The 14,910-nt window shown below is 42.7% G+C and overlaps 1 protein-coding gene across 1 annotated transcript in view; it reads right to left on the bottom strand.

Annotated features, from left to right (window-relative positions):
- The window catches only part of LRMDA (leucine rich melanocyte differentiation associated), a 573,594-nt gene that overhangs the window by 323,479 nt on the left and 235,205 nt on the right, over window positions 1–14,910 (bottom strand). The gene's annotated exons all lie outside the window — the stretch shown is intronic.

The raw sequence follows: 14,910 nt of genomic DNA, 5'->3' as shown, positions 1-14,910 counted from the left end.
ACAACATGTGAACATTTGGCTCAATCCAAAGTTCCTTTGTATGAGATGAATAGGTGAGAGTGACATGTCCACAAAAAAAAAAAAAAAATTATGGACAGTGGTTAATGAGAATGTTTGGGCGTGTTAAGGCAAATTGTATTTTACTTACAAATTACTAAATTATAGGCCAGCAAAGCGCAAACCAGATGGGTTGGCAGTAGTAGTATGCTGGTTGAGTGTACCTCCACTAGTAACCACCCACAAAGCCCCCCTAACACCATGACACCCTCTCCAACATGATTTCTTATAGGAAACAAACACCTCTACACAATTTCTAGGAGAGGATACAAAGCTTTGCTGGAGACACCAGAGTAACTATCGACTGTATGTATAGAACAGTGACTGTATGTATAGAACAAAAACTTAAGGATTTGCACCGTGTTTATTCCACTTTCATCAAAAACATTTACTAAGAAACATTCGGTGGGAAAGTTTCAGTTTGTCACAAATTATTTAGAGCCATGTCATGGTTTCCCATTCAGCGACTTTAGATTTATAATATCATTGCGGGTGTCTTCTGTCTCATACATTTGCCTTTGTCTGTCGCCTTTGATTTATAGCTATTTTGTAAAGGGAATCACATTTTATACTTTATAACAGCAACCACTCCACACGGGTTAAAAAATACATTGCTCTTAAAAATGAAGATGCTGAAATGTCAGCAATAAAATGTGTATTTAAGTTCCTTAGCAGACAGGTACCTATTGACATGGCGTGTAAGAAAAAAAAGAGGATAGACTGGCTTGTCCTGCAGTCAGTAACCTTGGTTGAGGATGCAATGTCACCATGACCAGGCCATCATTCTAGCAGAGTTACAGCTCCTTATTTAAAAGGGAAACAAATACCAGTCAGCAAATGTCAAAGCAAGGACACTTCTCCCGCCTCACAGCTAAAGTTATCAGCTCTGGGGTTTAATATTGGACTCTTCTCTTTTATAACCACCCCTGAAGATTTATCTCCAAGAGCTGCTTCAGATTCCAGCAGTTCCCATGATCAAGATTTACACACCGAGAGAACAGTTCAATTTATCACCACTCCTGGGGTGCTTCACAATGTGTTTCAGACCCATATGGCTCGCCCGGATGCTTAATTCACAACTTGTTGTCCCCCAGAAATGGCTGCATAGTGCTTTTCTGCTTATGTGGCATAAATTCTGTCAATGCCCTTCCAGATCAGTGGACTTTATCGTCCTGCAAGAGCAGACTCTATAAATCAAAACAATTTAATCATTTCCTCCATTTTAATTTAAGCAAAAGAAAAAAAGGAGGGAAAAGAAAAAAAAAAGAAAAATTGTTTTTGCCGTAAACATCCAAAAGGTCCTCGGAAATGGGTGATAATTTCTCTTTTCCTTGGCTGTCACCACAAAGGCTGATGTGATAGTGAGTTATTAAGCTGGCTTCAGCTGGGGGAAGGTTGACCTAGAAATCACAGCAAGAAATCAGTAGGTGCAAATACTCTGCAGCTAGAAGGATGGAGGGGAAAAAAAAGAGGATGGATTTATACAGCCAAGTCCAACACCTTATAAATCACCCAGCAGAAGATCAAGGGAAGAAGAAAGATAAAAAAGGGGAACTTGTCCCTAAGATCTGAGATAGGAAGCAAAATATGCAAATCAGCCACTCTATTCCTGAAGTAATAAATTGCACTCCCATAAATTAGCGCACTGAAGATTCCTCGTCAGACATCTAAGGAGAGGTATACTTCTTTATTAGTATATGCAAAATGTTTCAGAATGTATTCCAATCTGTGACTTGTCAAGAGACACTGGAAATTGTTATAATTACCTTTAAACAATATGGATATGAAATATGATTCCTTAAAGCATCCTGGTTTTCATAAGCAAAGGCTTCTGGGATCGGCTTACATTCAGAATCAGAGAATAGGCCGAACCTGGCCAGACAATAATGATGATGGTTTCTACCTTTCTGCTTTATAGATTAATGTATTAGAAAGGTAAATCAAAAGAACACAATGTTCAAAAAGGCTCTGTCAGCAACCCAAGTAACGCACACGCAAACATTTCAAATATATAATAATAAGTCTCTATGGTATGGCAAAACATGACATGTGGGTGGTTTTCCTATGTAAGTCACAAAATGCTTCATAAGACCATTGAAAGAACTAAAGACCTCTCTAGCCTTACCTCTCAACATCACAAGAGATTGACTGGAAAAAACGCGAAGCGCAGGACAGAGCATTTATCTGCACATGGCCAAGAATAACTATAAGCTAAAATTTGGAACAAAAAACACCTTGATGACCTCTGAGTCTTGTCAAATAACGTTAATTGCATAAAAAGATCGAATGGAGAACACGTCATAATATATAAAGTGGGGGAAAAAGTATTTAGTCAGTCACCAATAGTGCAAGTTCTCTCACTTAAAAAGATGAGAGGCGTCTGTAATTTACATCATAGGTAGACCTCAACTATGAGCAAATTATGGTGGAAAATAAGTATTTGGTCACCTACAAACAATCAAGATTTCTGGCTCTCACAGACCTGTACCTACGTCTTTAAGAGTCTCCTCTTTCCTCCACTCATTACCTGTAGTAATGGCACCTGTTTAAACTTGTTATCAGTATAAAAAGACACCTGTGCACACCCTCAAACAGTCAGACTCCAAACTCCACTATGGTGAAGACTAAAGAGCTGTCAAAGGACACCAGAAACAAAATTGTAGCCCTGCACCAGGCTGGGAAGACTGCTGAATCTGCAATAGGCAACCAGGCCCCTGTACTTGCTTCTATCCGCCACCAGCTGGTTGACATCCACTAGGCTTGACATTCAAACTACACCTCCTGAGATAAAACCCTGCATGAGTGCTCTGCAGGCTATGCTCCTGGCTGCCTAAGCTATCAAAGGCCAAGTGCAGACCAGTTACAGAGGCTGCTGGGAGAAGCAGTGGCGTAGCTACAGTGAAGGCAGGGAAGGCGACTGCTATGGGGCCCCTGCATGAAGGGGGCCCGAGGAAGCCTGCCCTGCCTTCATGGTAGGTACCCCGCTCCCCCAGGGGTCCAGAGAGGAAGAGGGACCCCCACTGCACTGTTCAGCCCCCTCACTGTAGTGCCGGGTGAGCGGGCTGGACAGAGGAGCAGGACCTGCCAGACGGCACAGGAGAGGGATGAAGGACCTTTGGGTCACATGACCCAAAGGTCCTCAATACCTATGTGAAGATCAGCCCGGACTACAGGAGGAGGAGGGGGAAGCCTGGGAGCTGTAAGTGCTGTGTATTTGTGTCAGTGAGTTTATATATATATGTATCTGTGGGTATATATGTATATGTCAGTGTGTGTATATATGTATCTGTGGGTATATGTATATGTCAGTGTGTGTATATATGTATCTGTGTATATATTTATATGTCAGTATGTGTATGTATCTGTGGCTATATGTGTGAGTGTATGTCAGCAATGTCTGTAGCACTGGTGTATATGTGTGTGTTTGCTCCCAAAGATGTTCTGCAGCAGCTTCTATTAATGCTGGGCTCTAATAAAAGAACCCACCATTAATATCTGCAGCATTTTCTTTTATTTCTGGTTGAGTATTTCTTATTACAATCAGATGATTTCCCTATGTACAGTCTACTCATGGTGTATACATCAGCACTAGTGTAATCACATTACAGCGTATATATGTGTGTATGTCAGTGGCGTATCTGTATATATGTTAATGGTGCCTCTGTGTGTGTATATGTGCGTCAATGTCTGTGTTTGGCGGGGGGGGGGGGGGCGCCGTACAGGATTTATGGGGCCCCATACAGTTTTTTGCTATGGGGCCCCATGAATCCTAGCTACGCCCCTGGGGAGAAGCATAAGCGTAAGGCCGCATTCACACGTTCCATGTTCTGCACAGAACACGGACGTGGAATGCATGTAACAGACTTTTCCCCCGCCCGGGCAGCATCCGGATAACCGCATATGAATACATTCCCCCTGCTCTCAGCATCTTATCACAGATGCTGCCCGGGCGGGGGAGAAGTCTGTTACATGCATTCCCTGCCCGTGTTCCGTGCAGAACACGGAACGTGTAGATGCGGCCTAAGTGTAAAAGTAAAGCCAAGTCGATGTCAATCAAGTATTTCAAGGCTAATAAAAGAGAACACAGGCAAGCCATACAATGTACATAGCTGAGTTTTTGTATCCTGGGAAGGGGGGACACTCACTGGGCTTTGGGAGCTAATTTCCATATTGATAAAAAGACAGCTCTCTTGGCACTGAAGGGCTTAATCTGTAACAGCCAGGTATGCATGAAATCAAACTGAGAAGCCCCACACAACAGTCCATTTATAACCCTGTGACAGGTTCGCATTAAAGGGGTACTCCAGCGGGGGGGCATTTTTTTCTGGGACCGGGGATGAGGTGGCTGAGGAAAACGACGTCCACTCACCTCCCCGGTTCCAGCATCGCGGCGCTCCGGTCCCCGGCCGCTTCCTGGTGTCTGACGCGGGCCCGAGACGATACGTCTCAGATCCGCTCAGCCAGTCAGTGACAGGCGTGATCTGAGCGGACTTGAAACGGATCCCGCCTCGGTCACTGACTGGCTGAGTGGACCTGAGACGGCACGTCTCAGTCCCGCGTCAGACACCAGGAAGCGGCCGGGCACCGGAGCGCCGTGATGCGGGACCCGCTGCTGGACCCGGAGAGGTGAGTGGACATCGTTTCCCTCAGCCACCTCATCCCCGTTCCCAGGAAAAAAAATGCCCCCCCGCCGGAGTACCCCTTTAAAGGGGTTGGGTCATAAAGACATCCCCTTCCTAAACAGATGCTGGCACAACAATCAGCCGTTACCACTGGGTAATGTTACATTTGGATGGTGGAGGAAGGCCCAATTTGGACAGGGATTGTCGTTGTGAGATAATGCTTTTAAGTGGAACATTAATGTTGTTCTGTGTACACCTTGCATGTTTATAAGATGGCCATTGGCGGCCACTAGTCAGTGAAGAGAATAGCGGTGGTACAAATGTCTAGAAAAGACTGAAATATTAGCAAATAAAATTGTTAGTGTAACTACCTATAATATAGCAAAAATTCTCTAATCAGAAGCAACAATGAACTTAGTAGCACAAATATTCAGCTACTGTGCATCTTATAGGATAAAAACACTGTATACTAAATGGGTCTACATATAAAAATGCTGTTAGAACATGGTGAAGGAAAAGGAAGTAGAAGAATATAATGGAAACTAATTACAATGTTAACATTTCATGAGCTAAAACAACCAATTTGCTCCATTATCATATCAGATGGCAGCTGCTGGAGACAGATGTTGGCATCGCACATGATCACTTGAACACTGTGGGCACTGGACATCTAAAAGATGTCCACTGATGTGCTAAACAATAAGAAACAATGACCAATCACACTGGCATTATTTCCCTCCACATTGCACGGCTTACATATTTTAGGACTGAAGAAACTATGTATTGTGTTGCAGATAAGCTCTCTAGTACAACACAGTGAATCTACATTTAAATGTCTCATTACATCCAAAGACAAGGGTATTTCCTCTATGTACAGGTTGTTGAGTTGTGGAAATTACTCCGATTACCTATTTTATACTGCCATTTTCTAGAAAGAGATGTTCCAAATTGCTTTCAAAGGGCTGAATTGCAGAAGAGAGTCTAAGGCTAGGTTCACACTGCGTTTTCAGCATCCGTTTAACGGATCCGTTTTTTTTAACGTCCAGAAAAATAGGGTCAGAAACGTTTTTTGGTCCGTTTTGGTCCGCCAAAAAAAACGGATCCGTTTTTTTTTATAATGGAAGTCAATGGAAAAACGGATGCACACAAATGAATCCGTTTTTTGCAATCCGTTTTTCATGCGTTTTTTGCAAAAAACGGATGCGTTAAACGGATGCTGAAAACGCAGTGTGAACCTAGCCTAAGGTGTAAGTAGGTTCTAGAGTATTAGGGGTCTTGCACAAAGTGGAGATTACATGTAGGGAGGTATCCGCCTGGAAAACTGGGATACAGCCATAGTCATAGGCTGTATCCCAGTTTTCCAGGCGGTCCTCCGGCTGTATCCACCCTCTTCGCGGAGCCTGCAGACAGTGGGAATCAGACGCCGAGAGGTTTATACGAACTCGAACCTCGGCAGGTTCGCTCATCTCTACTTAGCATTTCAGGAACAGACTATAAATAGAGTGCAGGTAATAAAGGAAAGACAGAGATTTCTCCTCTTTTCAAATCCATTCCTGGCTTTGGTGGGGGATCGCTGATCGTCTGGGCAGCCCATAGGATACAGCAGCGTCTGCTGCCGATGCTCCTATTCCACAGAGCGACGGCAGCAGATCGTTGCTGTATCAGTCGTTTGTTTTTCAACATGTTGAAAAACAAACGACTGCAACAATCAGCCGACATGAACGATGTCGGCTGATCGTTGCTGTCAATTCCACGGGACAATTATCAGCCGTAAAGGCCGATATCGGCCGATATTCGTTCCGTGGAATAGGGCCTTTACTCATTTTGCTTATTGCTCCATTGCATCTGAAATATAAAATGAAGCAACTTTACAATAGGATGTTATCTACATATTCCTATAAAGTCATCATAGCTGCCATGCCTCTATTAGTAAGAACAAATCATTAGGTATTTAGTAAGGATAGGTTATTTATTAGATCCGTTATTATATGGTTACTTTTAACGTAAAGAGAAAACATGGTCCATTACTCGCGCAGTGTGAACCCAGCCTAAGGAAACACGTAGAAGTGGAATTAGGTATTTATTATAGGCTTGAAAAACCCTGATAATATAATGTATCATCAAGCATTAAGTCAAGTTTCATTTTGGAGGAAAAGATTTGTTTTCCCATTTTATACTGTGGTTGACGCTAATGGCCGTCTTACCACACTGATGATGAAGAGTAGAATTAATAGGCCTTTTTAGTGTTTGGTACCTGGTCATATTGCCTCCTCCCTGTACAACCAGATGCAATAAAAATTTCAAATGTACAGTTATGGTATCAGAGCCTATAAATGTAAAAGAAAAAATATAATGAGGAGGACCTAGTATTCCTGAATTCATAAATATCATGTAACAACCACAACTAAAATGTTAGGGAAACTAATAAATCCATAGAGGAGGACACAAGTTACTGTACGTTGATGCTTAGAATTTATAAAGGTATGGTTTATAGGCAGTGATGGAAAAAGCCAATACTATCACTCTTCGGCAACAAACGGTTTACATTTGCCTTCAGATGAGCAGAATATCTGACAAATGTCACTGGTTTCCCATGTGTTTTACTATACCATCATACATGAAAACATTTAATTATGATCTTGCACTGTTACTATATCTCTTTCTGCTACATACAGCCAGGGTTAGGGAGGGTAAGCTAGGAAAATGCCCAGGGCCCTGATCTCTAAAGAAACCCCCAGGTTACATAAAGAAGAGTGAGGTTCTCTCCATGCCATTTTCTGTGGAGAATAGAATGATGATGACAATGCATGGTGCCACCTGTGCAGGGCTGTTGACTCCATATTTAAGCAGAGGACTTTGCAACACAGGTTGGGATCATTGTGGGATCAGGGTAACAAGAGTATGCGTTTTATTATTTGCTGTAGAAATAAGGGGGCACTACTTCCCAATAAGGAGAAAAGGGTTGTTGTTATTGTTATTACTGTATTTGGAGCAGAAAGGGAGAATTTATACCAAATCCCTACCATGCACTGAAAGTAATAAACAGGGGCCTAAACAGGGCGTTAATACATTTTGGGAGCAAGGAGAAGATCACTAGTGAGGTCACTATTACCTTGTGGGCAGTGCCTTTACTGCCTGGGGAAAAAAATACGGAGCACTATCTGTTTGTCATTATTATTTTAGAGGACACTATTAATCTGGCACTGTTGTTTTTCGTCAATGTCTCTGTGGCTTTTATTTGTGTGTGGAGAAACATATTCCCTTGTGTCCCTAGTAATTCCATGGCAGTGCTGCAGCCCATTGCCCAATGTGTTGGTACTTGATTGAATAAAACTTTGTTGTTGGTGCAACATTTCAGCATTTGATGCTTAGCATAGTATATTTATGGCACAGGGCAGGAATGAGCTAAAGGGGTCCCACACAGGTTCATGCTAATAGAAACTGCACCCAGGCAGAAATTACATGGTATAGCTACATGTCCCCTGCTGCACAGCCCATGTAACAATATATGCAGCCATTTGGAGGGAGGCCTGAGAGACTCATAGCCTAAACTATGATGCCTATTAGTCCTAAGGCCATGTTCACACAACGTAAGTGGCATATTAATCACGGCCGTTGTTGCCGAATTGCAACAACGGCCGTGATTAATATGCCCCTTACTTTATTAATTGAATAGCGGCCGCAGAGAACCTGTCCGTTCACACAATGGAGCGTGCTACTCTGGCCGCACGCTCCATTGTGTGCAGTGGGGAATTCGGATGCGGGCGCACACAGATGCGCCCGCATCTGAATTTAGCAGAAACGAAGATCAACTGGTCGGTACTACTGTACCATCCGGGATGATCTTCTCGGACACCAGCCGTTCTGTGACCCAGCTGGATCACTGAACGGCCGGTGTCTTACGCAGTGGGAACATGGCCTAAAGAGTGCATATGGAATGTGTATGTGCTAGAGATACACCCCCTTCAACTTAACGCATATAAAGCTCTTGAAAGATCTTTTTTTTTGTTATGCAGTAGGCATTTAACACATGATAGGTAGTTTGGCAGTTGGTGATGATTTTACGGGTAAGAAAATTCTTAAAGAACTCTAACGACTATAGCTGGTACCTGAAATTTATTATGTTCCTGTACAATCCTCATACAAGTTCTGTTATTATAATACAAGTTCTGCATAGCAAGACCATTATTAGTTCAACACAGTGAAAAGTCCAGAAACAGCTAAGTCGTTATTCAGTATACATAGTATAGCCTCAAAATATTTTGCTATGTAAAATAAATTAAAACAATGAATCCAGCTTTTTGTTGTCCATATAAAGGCTATTACTGTGTACTAGCAGGATGAAGTTAGCTTGGCCACCCAGAAGCCAGTGAGCACCAAACTTCCGGGCCGTCGCACTAAGTGACCTGATTACTTCAAATTCTTTAGCATGGTAATGCCAGCTGAATATGACTGCTCAGGCAGCCGAATAGGGAATATTGGAGATAATGACCACATATTCTAACATGTCCAGTAATAATAATAATAAGCTCCAAATGGGTCATTAAAACCCATGGTTGTTTTGGAGCCACACCTACTGCCAATCACACAACGGTCGGATATTTATTTAATTGCAGCCACTGGTGGAACCATAATGATTTGCATCCTCCATGATTATCTATCTATAATAAAAGTAAAATATTGCAACAGTCATTCTTTCTTATGGCTTATCAAACACGTTGCAAATGTGCCTTTACAAAATGTTCCCCATTAATGGTATACTCCGTCTTCTAAGGAAATGCATCTACAAAGTGAACATGACTGCTTGGCATAGACATTTGCATTTTTTGCTTTACAACTTTGTCCACAGCTTAAAACAGAGCAATTTATAATAAAGTCTCCCACCCAGGCAGGTGGAACTGATACTATGAATACCACTGTGTTGGTAGAGGTTACAGATGAAGAATAGGGGTTGTATTGAAATGTATTGTGCAGCTTTTAGCTGTGGCTTTCTTTCTACCAAGGTGGATTAGTTAGGAAACAATTAGGTCCATATACAAAGCAATTTGCAGGCAGTCTGACTCCTTCAGCTTCCTAAGTGAAGGGCCTTTCAGGGCTGATTTATAACACTGTCGTCTTCAAGAGGCAAAATAATTAATAGGAGCATGGACTTCTAATTTCAGTGACTTCCAGAGAAAGTGGATTTGCTGTGATTTATGATCGGCAGTGACTTAGCATTTTATCAGTTCATTATTTATGCTGATGACCAATTTCATTGGGTCGCCATCATCTAACTCACGGCTAATCAAAGAGAATTAGGGTTCACTGCATTATTTAGAAGTCGCTAATTTATCTTCGGAACAAGAAACCGGATGGAACTAGTGTTTCTCTTCTCGGGAGAAAAGAGGAAAATGAAAAATAAAATCAAGGGATGATTTCAAATTAGAACAGAGCCGTGATGTGCAACACACACAAAGCACACGTGAAGAGATGTTATAAGTGGCATGTTACCTTACAGGTATTTATCCTAAGTAAATATGACATGGAAACATCAAATAATTAATTGTAGTGAGAAACAAAAACAAAATATCTGTCATTCAGAGATATTGGTGGATTAAAGCCTTCCGGACCTTAATTTACAATTAGGGCCCATGCAAATGGCTTAAAAAAAAAAAAAAAAAAAAAAAAATATATATATATACTTGCCTAGCCCCAGTCCTCAGCTGGTCCCCTTAGATTACCACTTGTCACCAACTGATCCCCCAGTCTTATTACTGCTTCCAATGGCTCAGGAACAGGACCTGCTGCCAGTCACTCGCACTCGCCAAGATGGGACAGTGCCGAGGCAGCAGGACATTTTTTTTTCTACTCCCAACCCTAGAAGCATACTTTTTGACATGAGGGCTGGAATATCCCTTTGATATCTGCACTATTTTCCAGATTAAACTGAAGTCTACGTCATATGTTTTTCAAACAGAAGTCAATGGCAAATCAATCCAAACAATCAAAATTATGGGTAGAAATTTTGTATCACAAAAACTAGAGTATCAGGGCCAGGTACGGAATGTATTGCTTATCACCAGGGATCATAGGGTATTAACATAGTTCCACACCAAAGACTAGAGGATAAACCAAGACGTCCATACATACCAGAAACACTAAATATTAACATTGCAATAACACTTTGGGCCACATGTATCATCCGGCGACTGGCTGATTTTCGGCGGAAAGTGCCGATTTGCGTCTTTTTTTAAGCAAAAATGGCGGATTTGCGAATAAAATATTCGCAAATCGGCACTTTCCGCCGAGTACGCCAGGGGGCGGAAAGGGGGCGGAAAAGGGGCGGAGAGTGGGCGGAACGGAGGGCGCGGACTCAGAGTCCGCGCGATTTATCATCCGTTCCGCCAAAATGTACGCCGAAAACCTACTCCAGTCCTCAGCTGGCGTAGGTTTTCGGCGGTGCGCAACGTCGCGCACGGGATTTATGTAGAGGCAGTCCGCCTCTACATAAATCTCCGTAGCGCCGGAGCTGCGGGGGCATAAATGCCTCCCTTTGTGTTTTGTGTGGTTTTACATAAATGTACATCATAAACCTACAACATTATCTTTAATGGTCACTGTTGTTTCAAACAACTTCCCTCCCTATAATAGTCTATTTGATTCCTTATATTTTTGTATATCACTTCATTTACAAAAAAATACTCCATACCGCAGAAAACAGCCTTTGGCCACTAGGTGTCTCTTTTTTACTGAAAACTGCCATCCACTGCCTGTTGTAAGGAGAAATCTGTCTCTAGTATCAGACACAACAAGGCAGAACACAGGAAGTAGGGGCAGGGCTTAGGTTTCTGTGCATAGTGTAGCCCCTTCCATTCCATGCTGCTGCTGTAGGTACACAGTGCTGCTTAATGTATCTAATCTACCCTCCCTTTAATCTGCAGGCCCTCTCTGGCAAAGCAGTACTTAGTGTAACTCCTTTCTTGTTGTGCTTCTTCTGTTTCTTTTATATCTGCTCAGATAACATATTGCAAAGCCAATGCATCAGTAACCCCTTCCTGTTCCACAGGCCATATGTAGCAGTGTAAATCTTTAGCACTGCACAGTGCTAAAAAAAGGGATTTTGGTTTTTCAACTATTAGGGTGCCTTCACACCTACCGGATCCACAGCGGATCTCACTTCTGCAGATTCGAAGAGAGAACCGCTGTGGATCCAGTACCATTCTCCCCTATGATAGCACATATTCGCAGCGGGATTAACATCCCGCTGTGAATATGTGCTTTAACCCCTCGCTGTGCGCAGCCCCGTCGCCGCATTAGCCCATTGTCGGCCGCATCCCCTATCCCCGGCTGCATCCTGCAGCCCGCCGCCGAGAGCATTTAGTACCTGCTTAAGTACCGCCGAGCAGGTACTTTATGCTCTCGGCGGTGGGCTGCAGGATGCGGCCGGGGATAGGGGATGCGGGCTGCTGGATGCGGAGGGGGATGGGCTGATGCGGCCGGGGATGGGGGATGCGGCGGCGGGGCTGCGGACAGCGAGGGGTTAAAGCACATATTCACAGCGGGATGTTAATCACGCTACGAATATGCGCTATCATAGGGGAGAATGGTACCGTCCGCAGCGGTTCTTGCTTCGAATCCGCAGAAGTGAGATCCGATGTGGATCCGGTAGGTGTGAAGTCATCCTTACTCTGCCTGGCTCGACTTAAAACCTTTTGTTATGGCTTAGGCTATGTTCCCACACAGTATTTTTGCTCAGTATTTTGGTCAGTATTTTTCAACCGAAACCAAGAGTGGATTGAAAACACAGAAAGGCAATGCTCACACACTGTTGAACTTGAGTGGATGACCGCCATTAACGGCAAACAACAGCCATTGTTTTAAAATAATGGTAATTATTTGTCATTAAACGGCGGCCATCCACAAAATTTCAACAGTGTGTGAACATAGCCTGTGTTTTCAATCCACTCCTGGTTTTGGTTAAAAAAAACTGACCAAAATACTGAACAAAAATGCTGTGTGTGAATACAGCCTAAAACTGCCACTTTTTATTCAGTACACAAGTCAGTAACTAAAAATGATTCTGAATTGTAGGCACCCCTACAACCTATAAATTTTCATCAGTGTACTTGGATTCCAGAAGAGCCATTCATAATCTCCTATTGGTCTTCTGATGAGACATTTTCCATTCTGTAGATGAACATAATAAAGAAGGTATATTTACCAGCGTTACATCCTTCTCTGGACCCCCGCCGGCAGTCTCCACATTGGCCGAGCGGGCTAAATCCCACCCTTTCGTTATGTTTCAGCCGAGTCATCATGTACCCTGAAGCTGGGAGAAAATAACATCTGACGGGGAGCCTGGCGATACGGCGCAGCGCGGGCACGAGGTCCAGTAAGCATACTTTCTTCATTATCCCCCCCCCCGGACTTCTCCTTTGATATAAGCAAACCAAGTGAATTTTTAAGTCTTTGGAAATGACAGGTACAATGATGCTATTTAAGTGAACTGAGTACTACACTAAAAATACATGTTGACCTACCATATATTATATTAATTTATGGTGCGTTCACACCTACAGGATCTGCAGCAGATTTCATTTAAATAACTGAACACAGCATCAAATCTGCTGCAGATCTGCTGCAGATCCTGTAGGTGTGAACGCACCCTTAAAGAGTAAATAAAGGCTATATGAGCATGAAAGCTTAAAGCCAGGTCACTACATCTACAGAAGGGAAAATCTGTCTCATCAGAAGACCAGTAGGGGATTATGCATGGCTCTGCTGGAATCCGAGTACACCAATGAAGATTTATAGGTTGTAGGGGTGCCTACAATTCAGAATCATTCTTAGTTACTGACTTGTGTACTTTATAAAAAGTGGCAGCTTTAGCCATAACAAAAGGTTTTAAGCCGAGCCAGGCAGAGTGATAGCTCAAAAAGCAAAATCCTGGTTTTAGAAAAACGAAAATGAAAAGCTGTTCTTTTGAGCTGTCATGAAGGTCAGACAAAGGATTTATTTTATTTAACTCATTTCTATTACTATCTTAGTACAGCCTAATAAAACCTTGCTGGTGAAACATAGTCCAATGAAACACAAAGTAGGGAAATGTCATGAAACTGAAAACTGCCTAACAGTATGCAAGGGTGTTACATGTACATAAACACATACAAATATATTACTGTTGGTTCAATATCTTACTGTACTTTTACTGTGATCAATAACTGTTTAAAACTCAAACCTGACCCTGAGTATCCTGAAAATTTTTTTGCCCAATGCAGGGCAATTATGGGGTAGCAGGGGCTTCCTAATTTATTAGTGGCTAATGCTATATGATATATTAATTTCTCTTTAGAATTTATGACAAATAAAGCTAAAATTAGTAATTTTCTACATGCTAGAGTTTACATCTTTGGACTTTTTGAACTGTTTGGTTGTTTTAGAAGATGTTCACACCTTTAGAAACTGTGCTGATTTAGATTCAGAATCTACAGACAGATGAGCCTATTAGCTTTTCTGTTGCATAGTAAATGGTGCTTTAGGGTACGTTCAAACGTAACGAGTTTGCAGCGGATTTCATGCTGTGCATATCGCAGCAGATCCACTCTGATACTCATTACCATTACAGTCTATGGCACTGCATTCTAGCAGTGGATTTTAATTCTGCTGCAAGAATGTAGTGGCAACTTTCTTAAACTACTTCTGTGCCGGCCCAGTAAAAAAAAAAAAAAGACACCATGCTTACCCGCTCCCCTCTGCATCTCTGGGTCCCAACTCACTGACAGCCTGCCCACCCAATCACTGCGCCGTACCACCCCAGACAGTGATTGGCCGAGTGTACTGCCAGTGAGCAGGGATCCAAAGAATCAGACAGGTCTTAATTAGAGATGAGCGAACTTCGAGCATGCTCGAGTCCATCCAAGCCCGATCGTTCGGCATTTGATTAGTGGTGGCTGCTGAAATTTGAAAAAGCTCTAAGGTTGTCTGGAAAACATGGATACAGCCAATGACTATATCCATGTTTTCTACATAGTCTTAGGGCTTTATCCAACTTCAGCAGCCACCGCTAATCAAATGCTGAACGATCAGGTTCGGATGGATTCGAGCATGCTCGAGGTTCGCTCATCTCTAGTCTTTATTACTTTTACCGGCCCAGCACAAAAGTAGTGAAAGAAAGTTGTGGGAATGCAGAGCCATAGGCCATAACAGTACTGGGTACAAAAGCGAAGCTCGCAGCGTGAAATCCACTGCAAAT

The sequence above is a fragment of the Dendropsophus ebraccatus genome, chromosome 8 (genome assembly GCF_027789765.1).
Source record: "Dendropsophus ebraccatus isolate aDenEbr1 chromosome 8, aDenEbr1.pat, whole genome shotgun sequence".
Taxonomy (NCBI): Eukaryota; Metazoa; Chordata; class Amphibia; order Anura; family Hylidae; genus Dendropsophus; species Dendropsophus ebraccatus.
The sequence above is the reverse complement of the archived record's forward strand: the minus strand, read 5'-3'. Positions and strand labels throughout refer to the sequence as shown.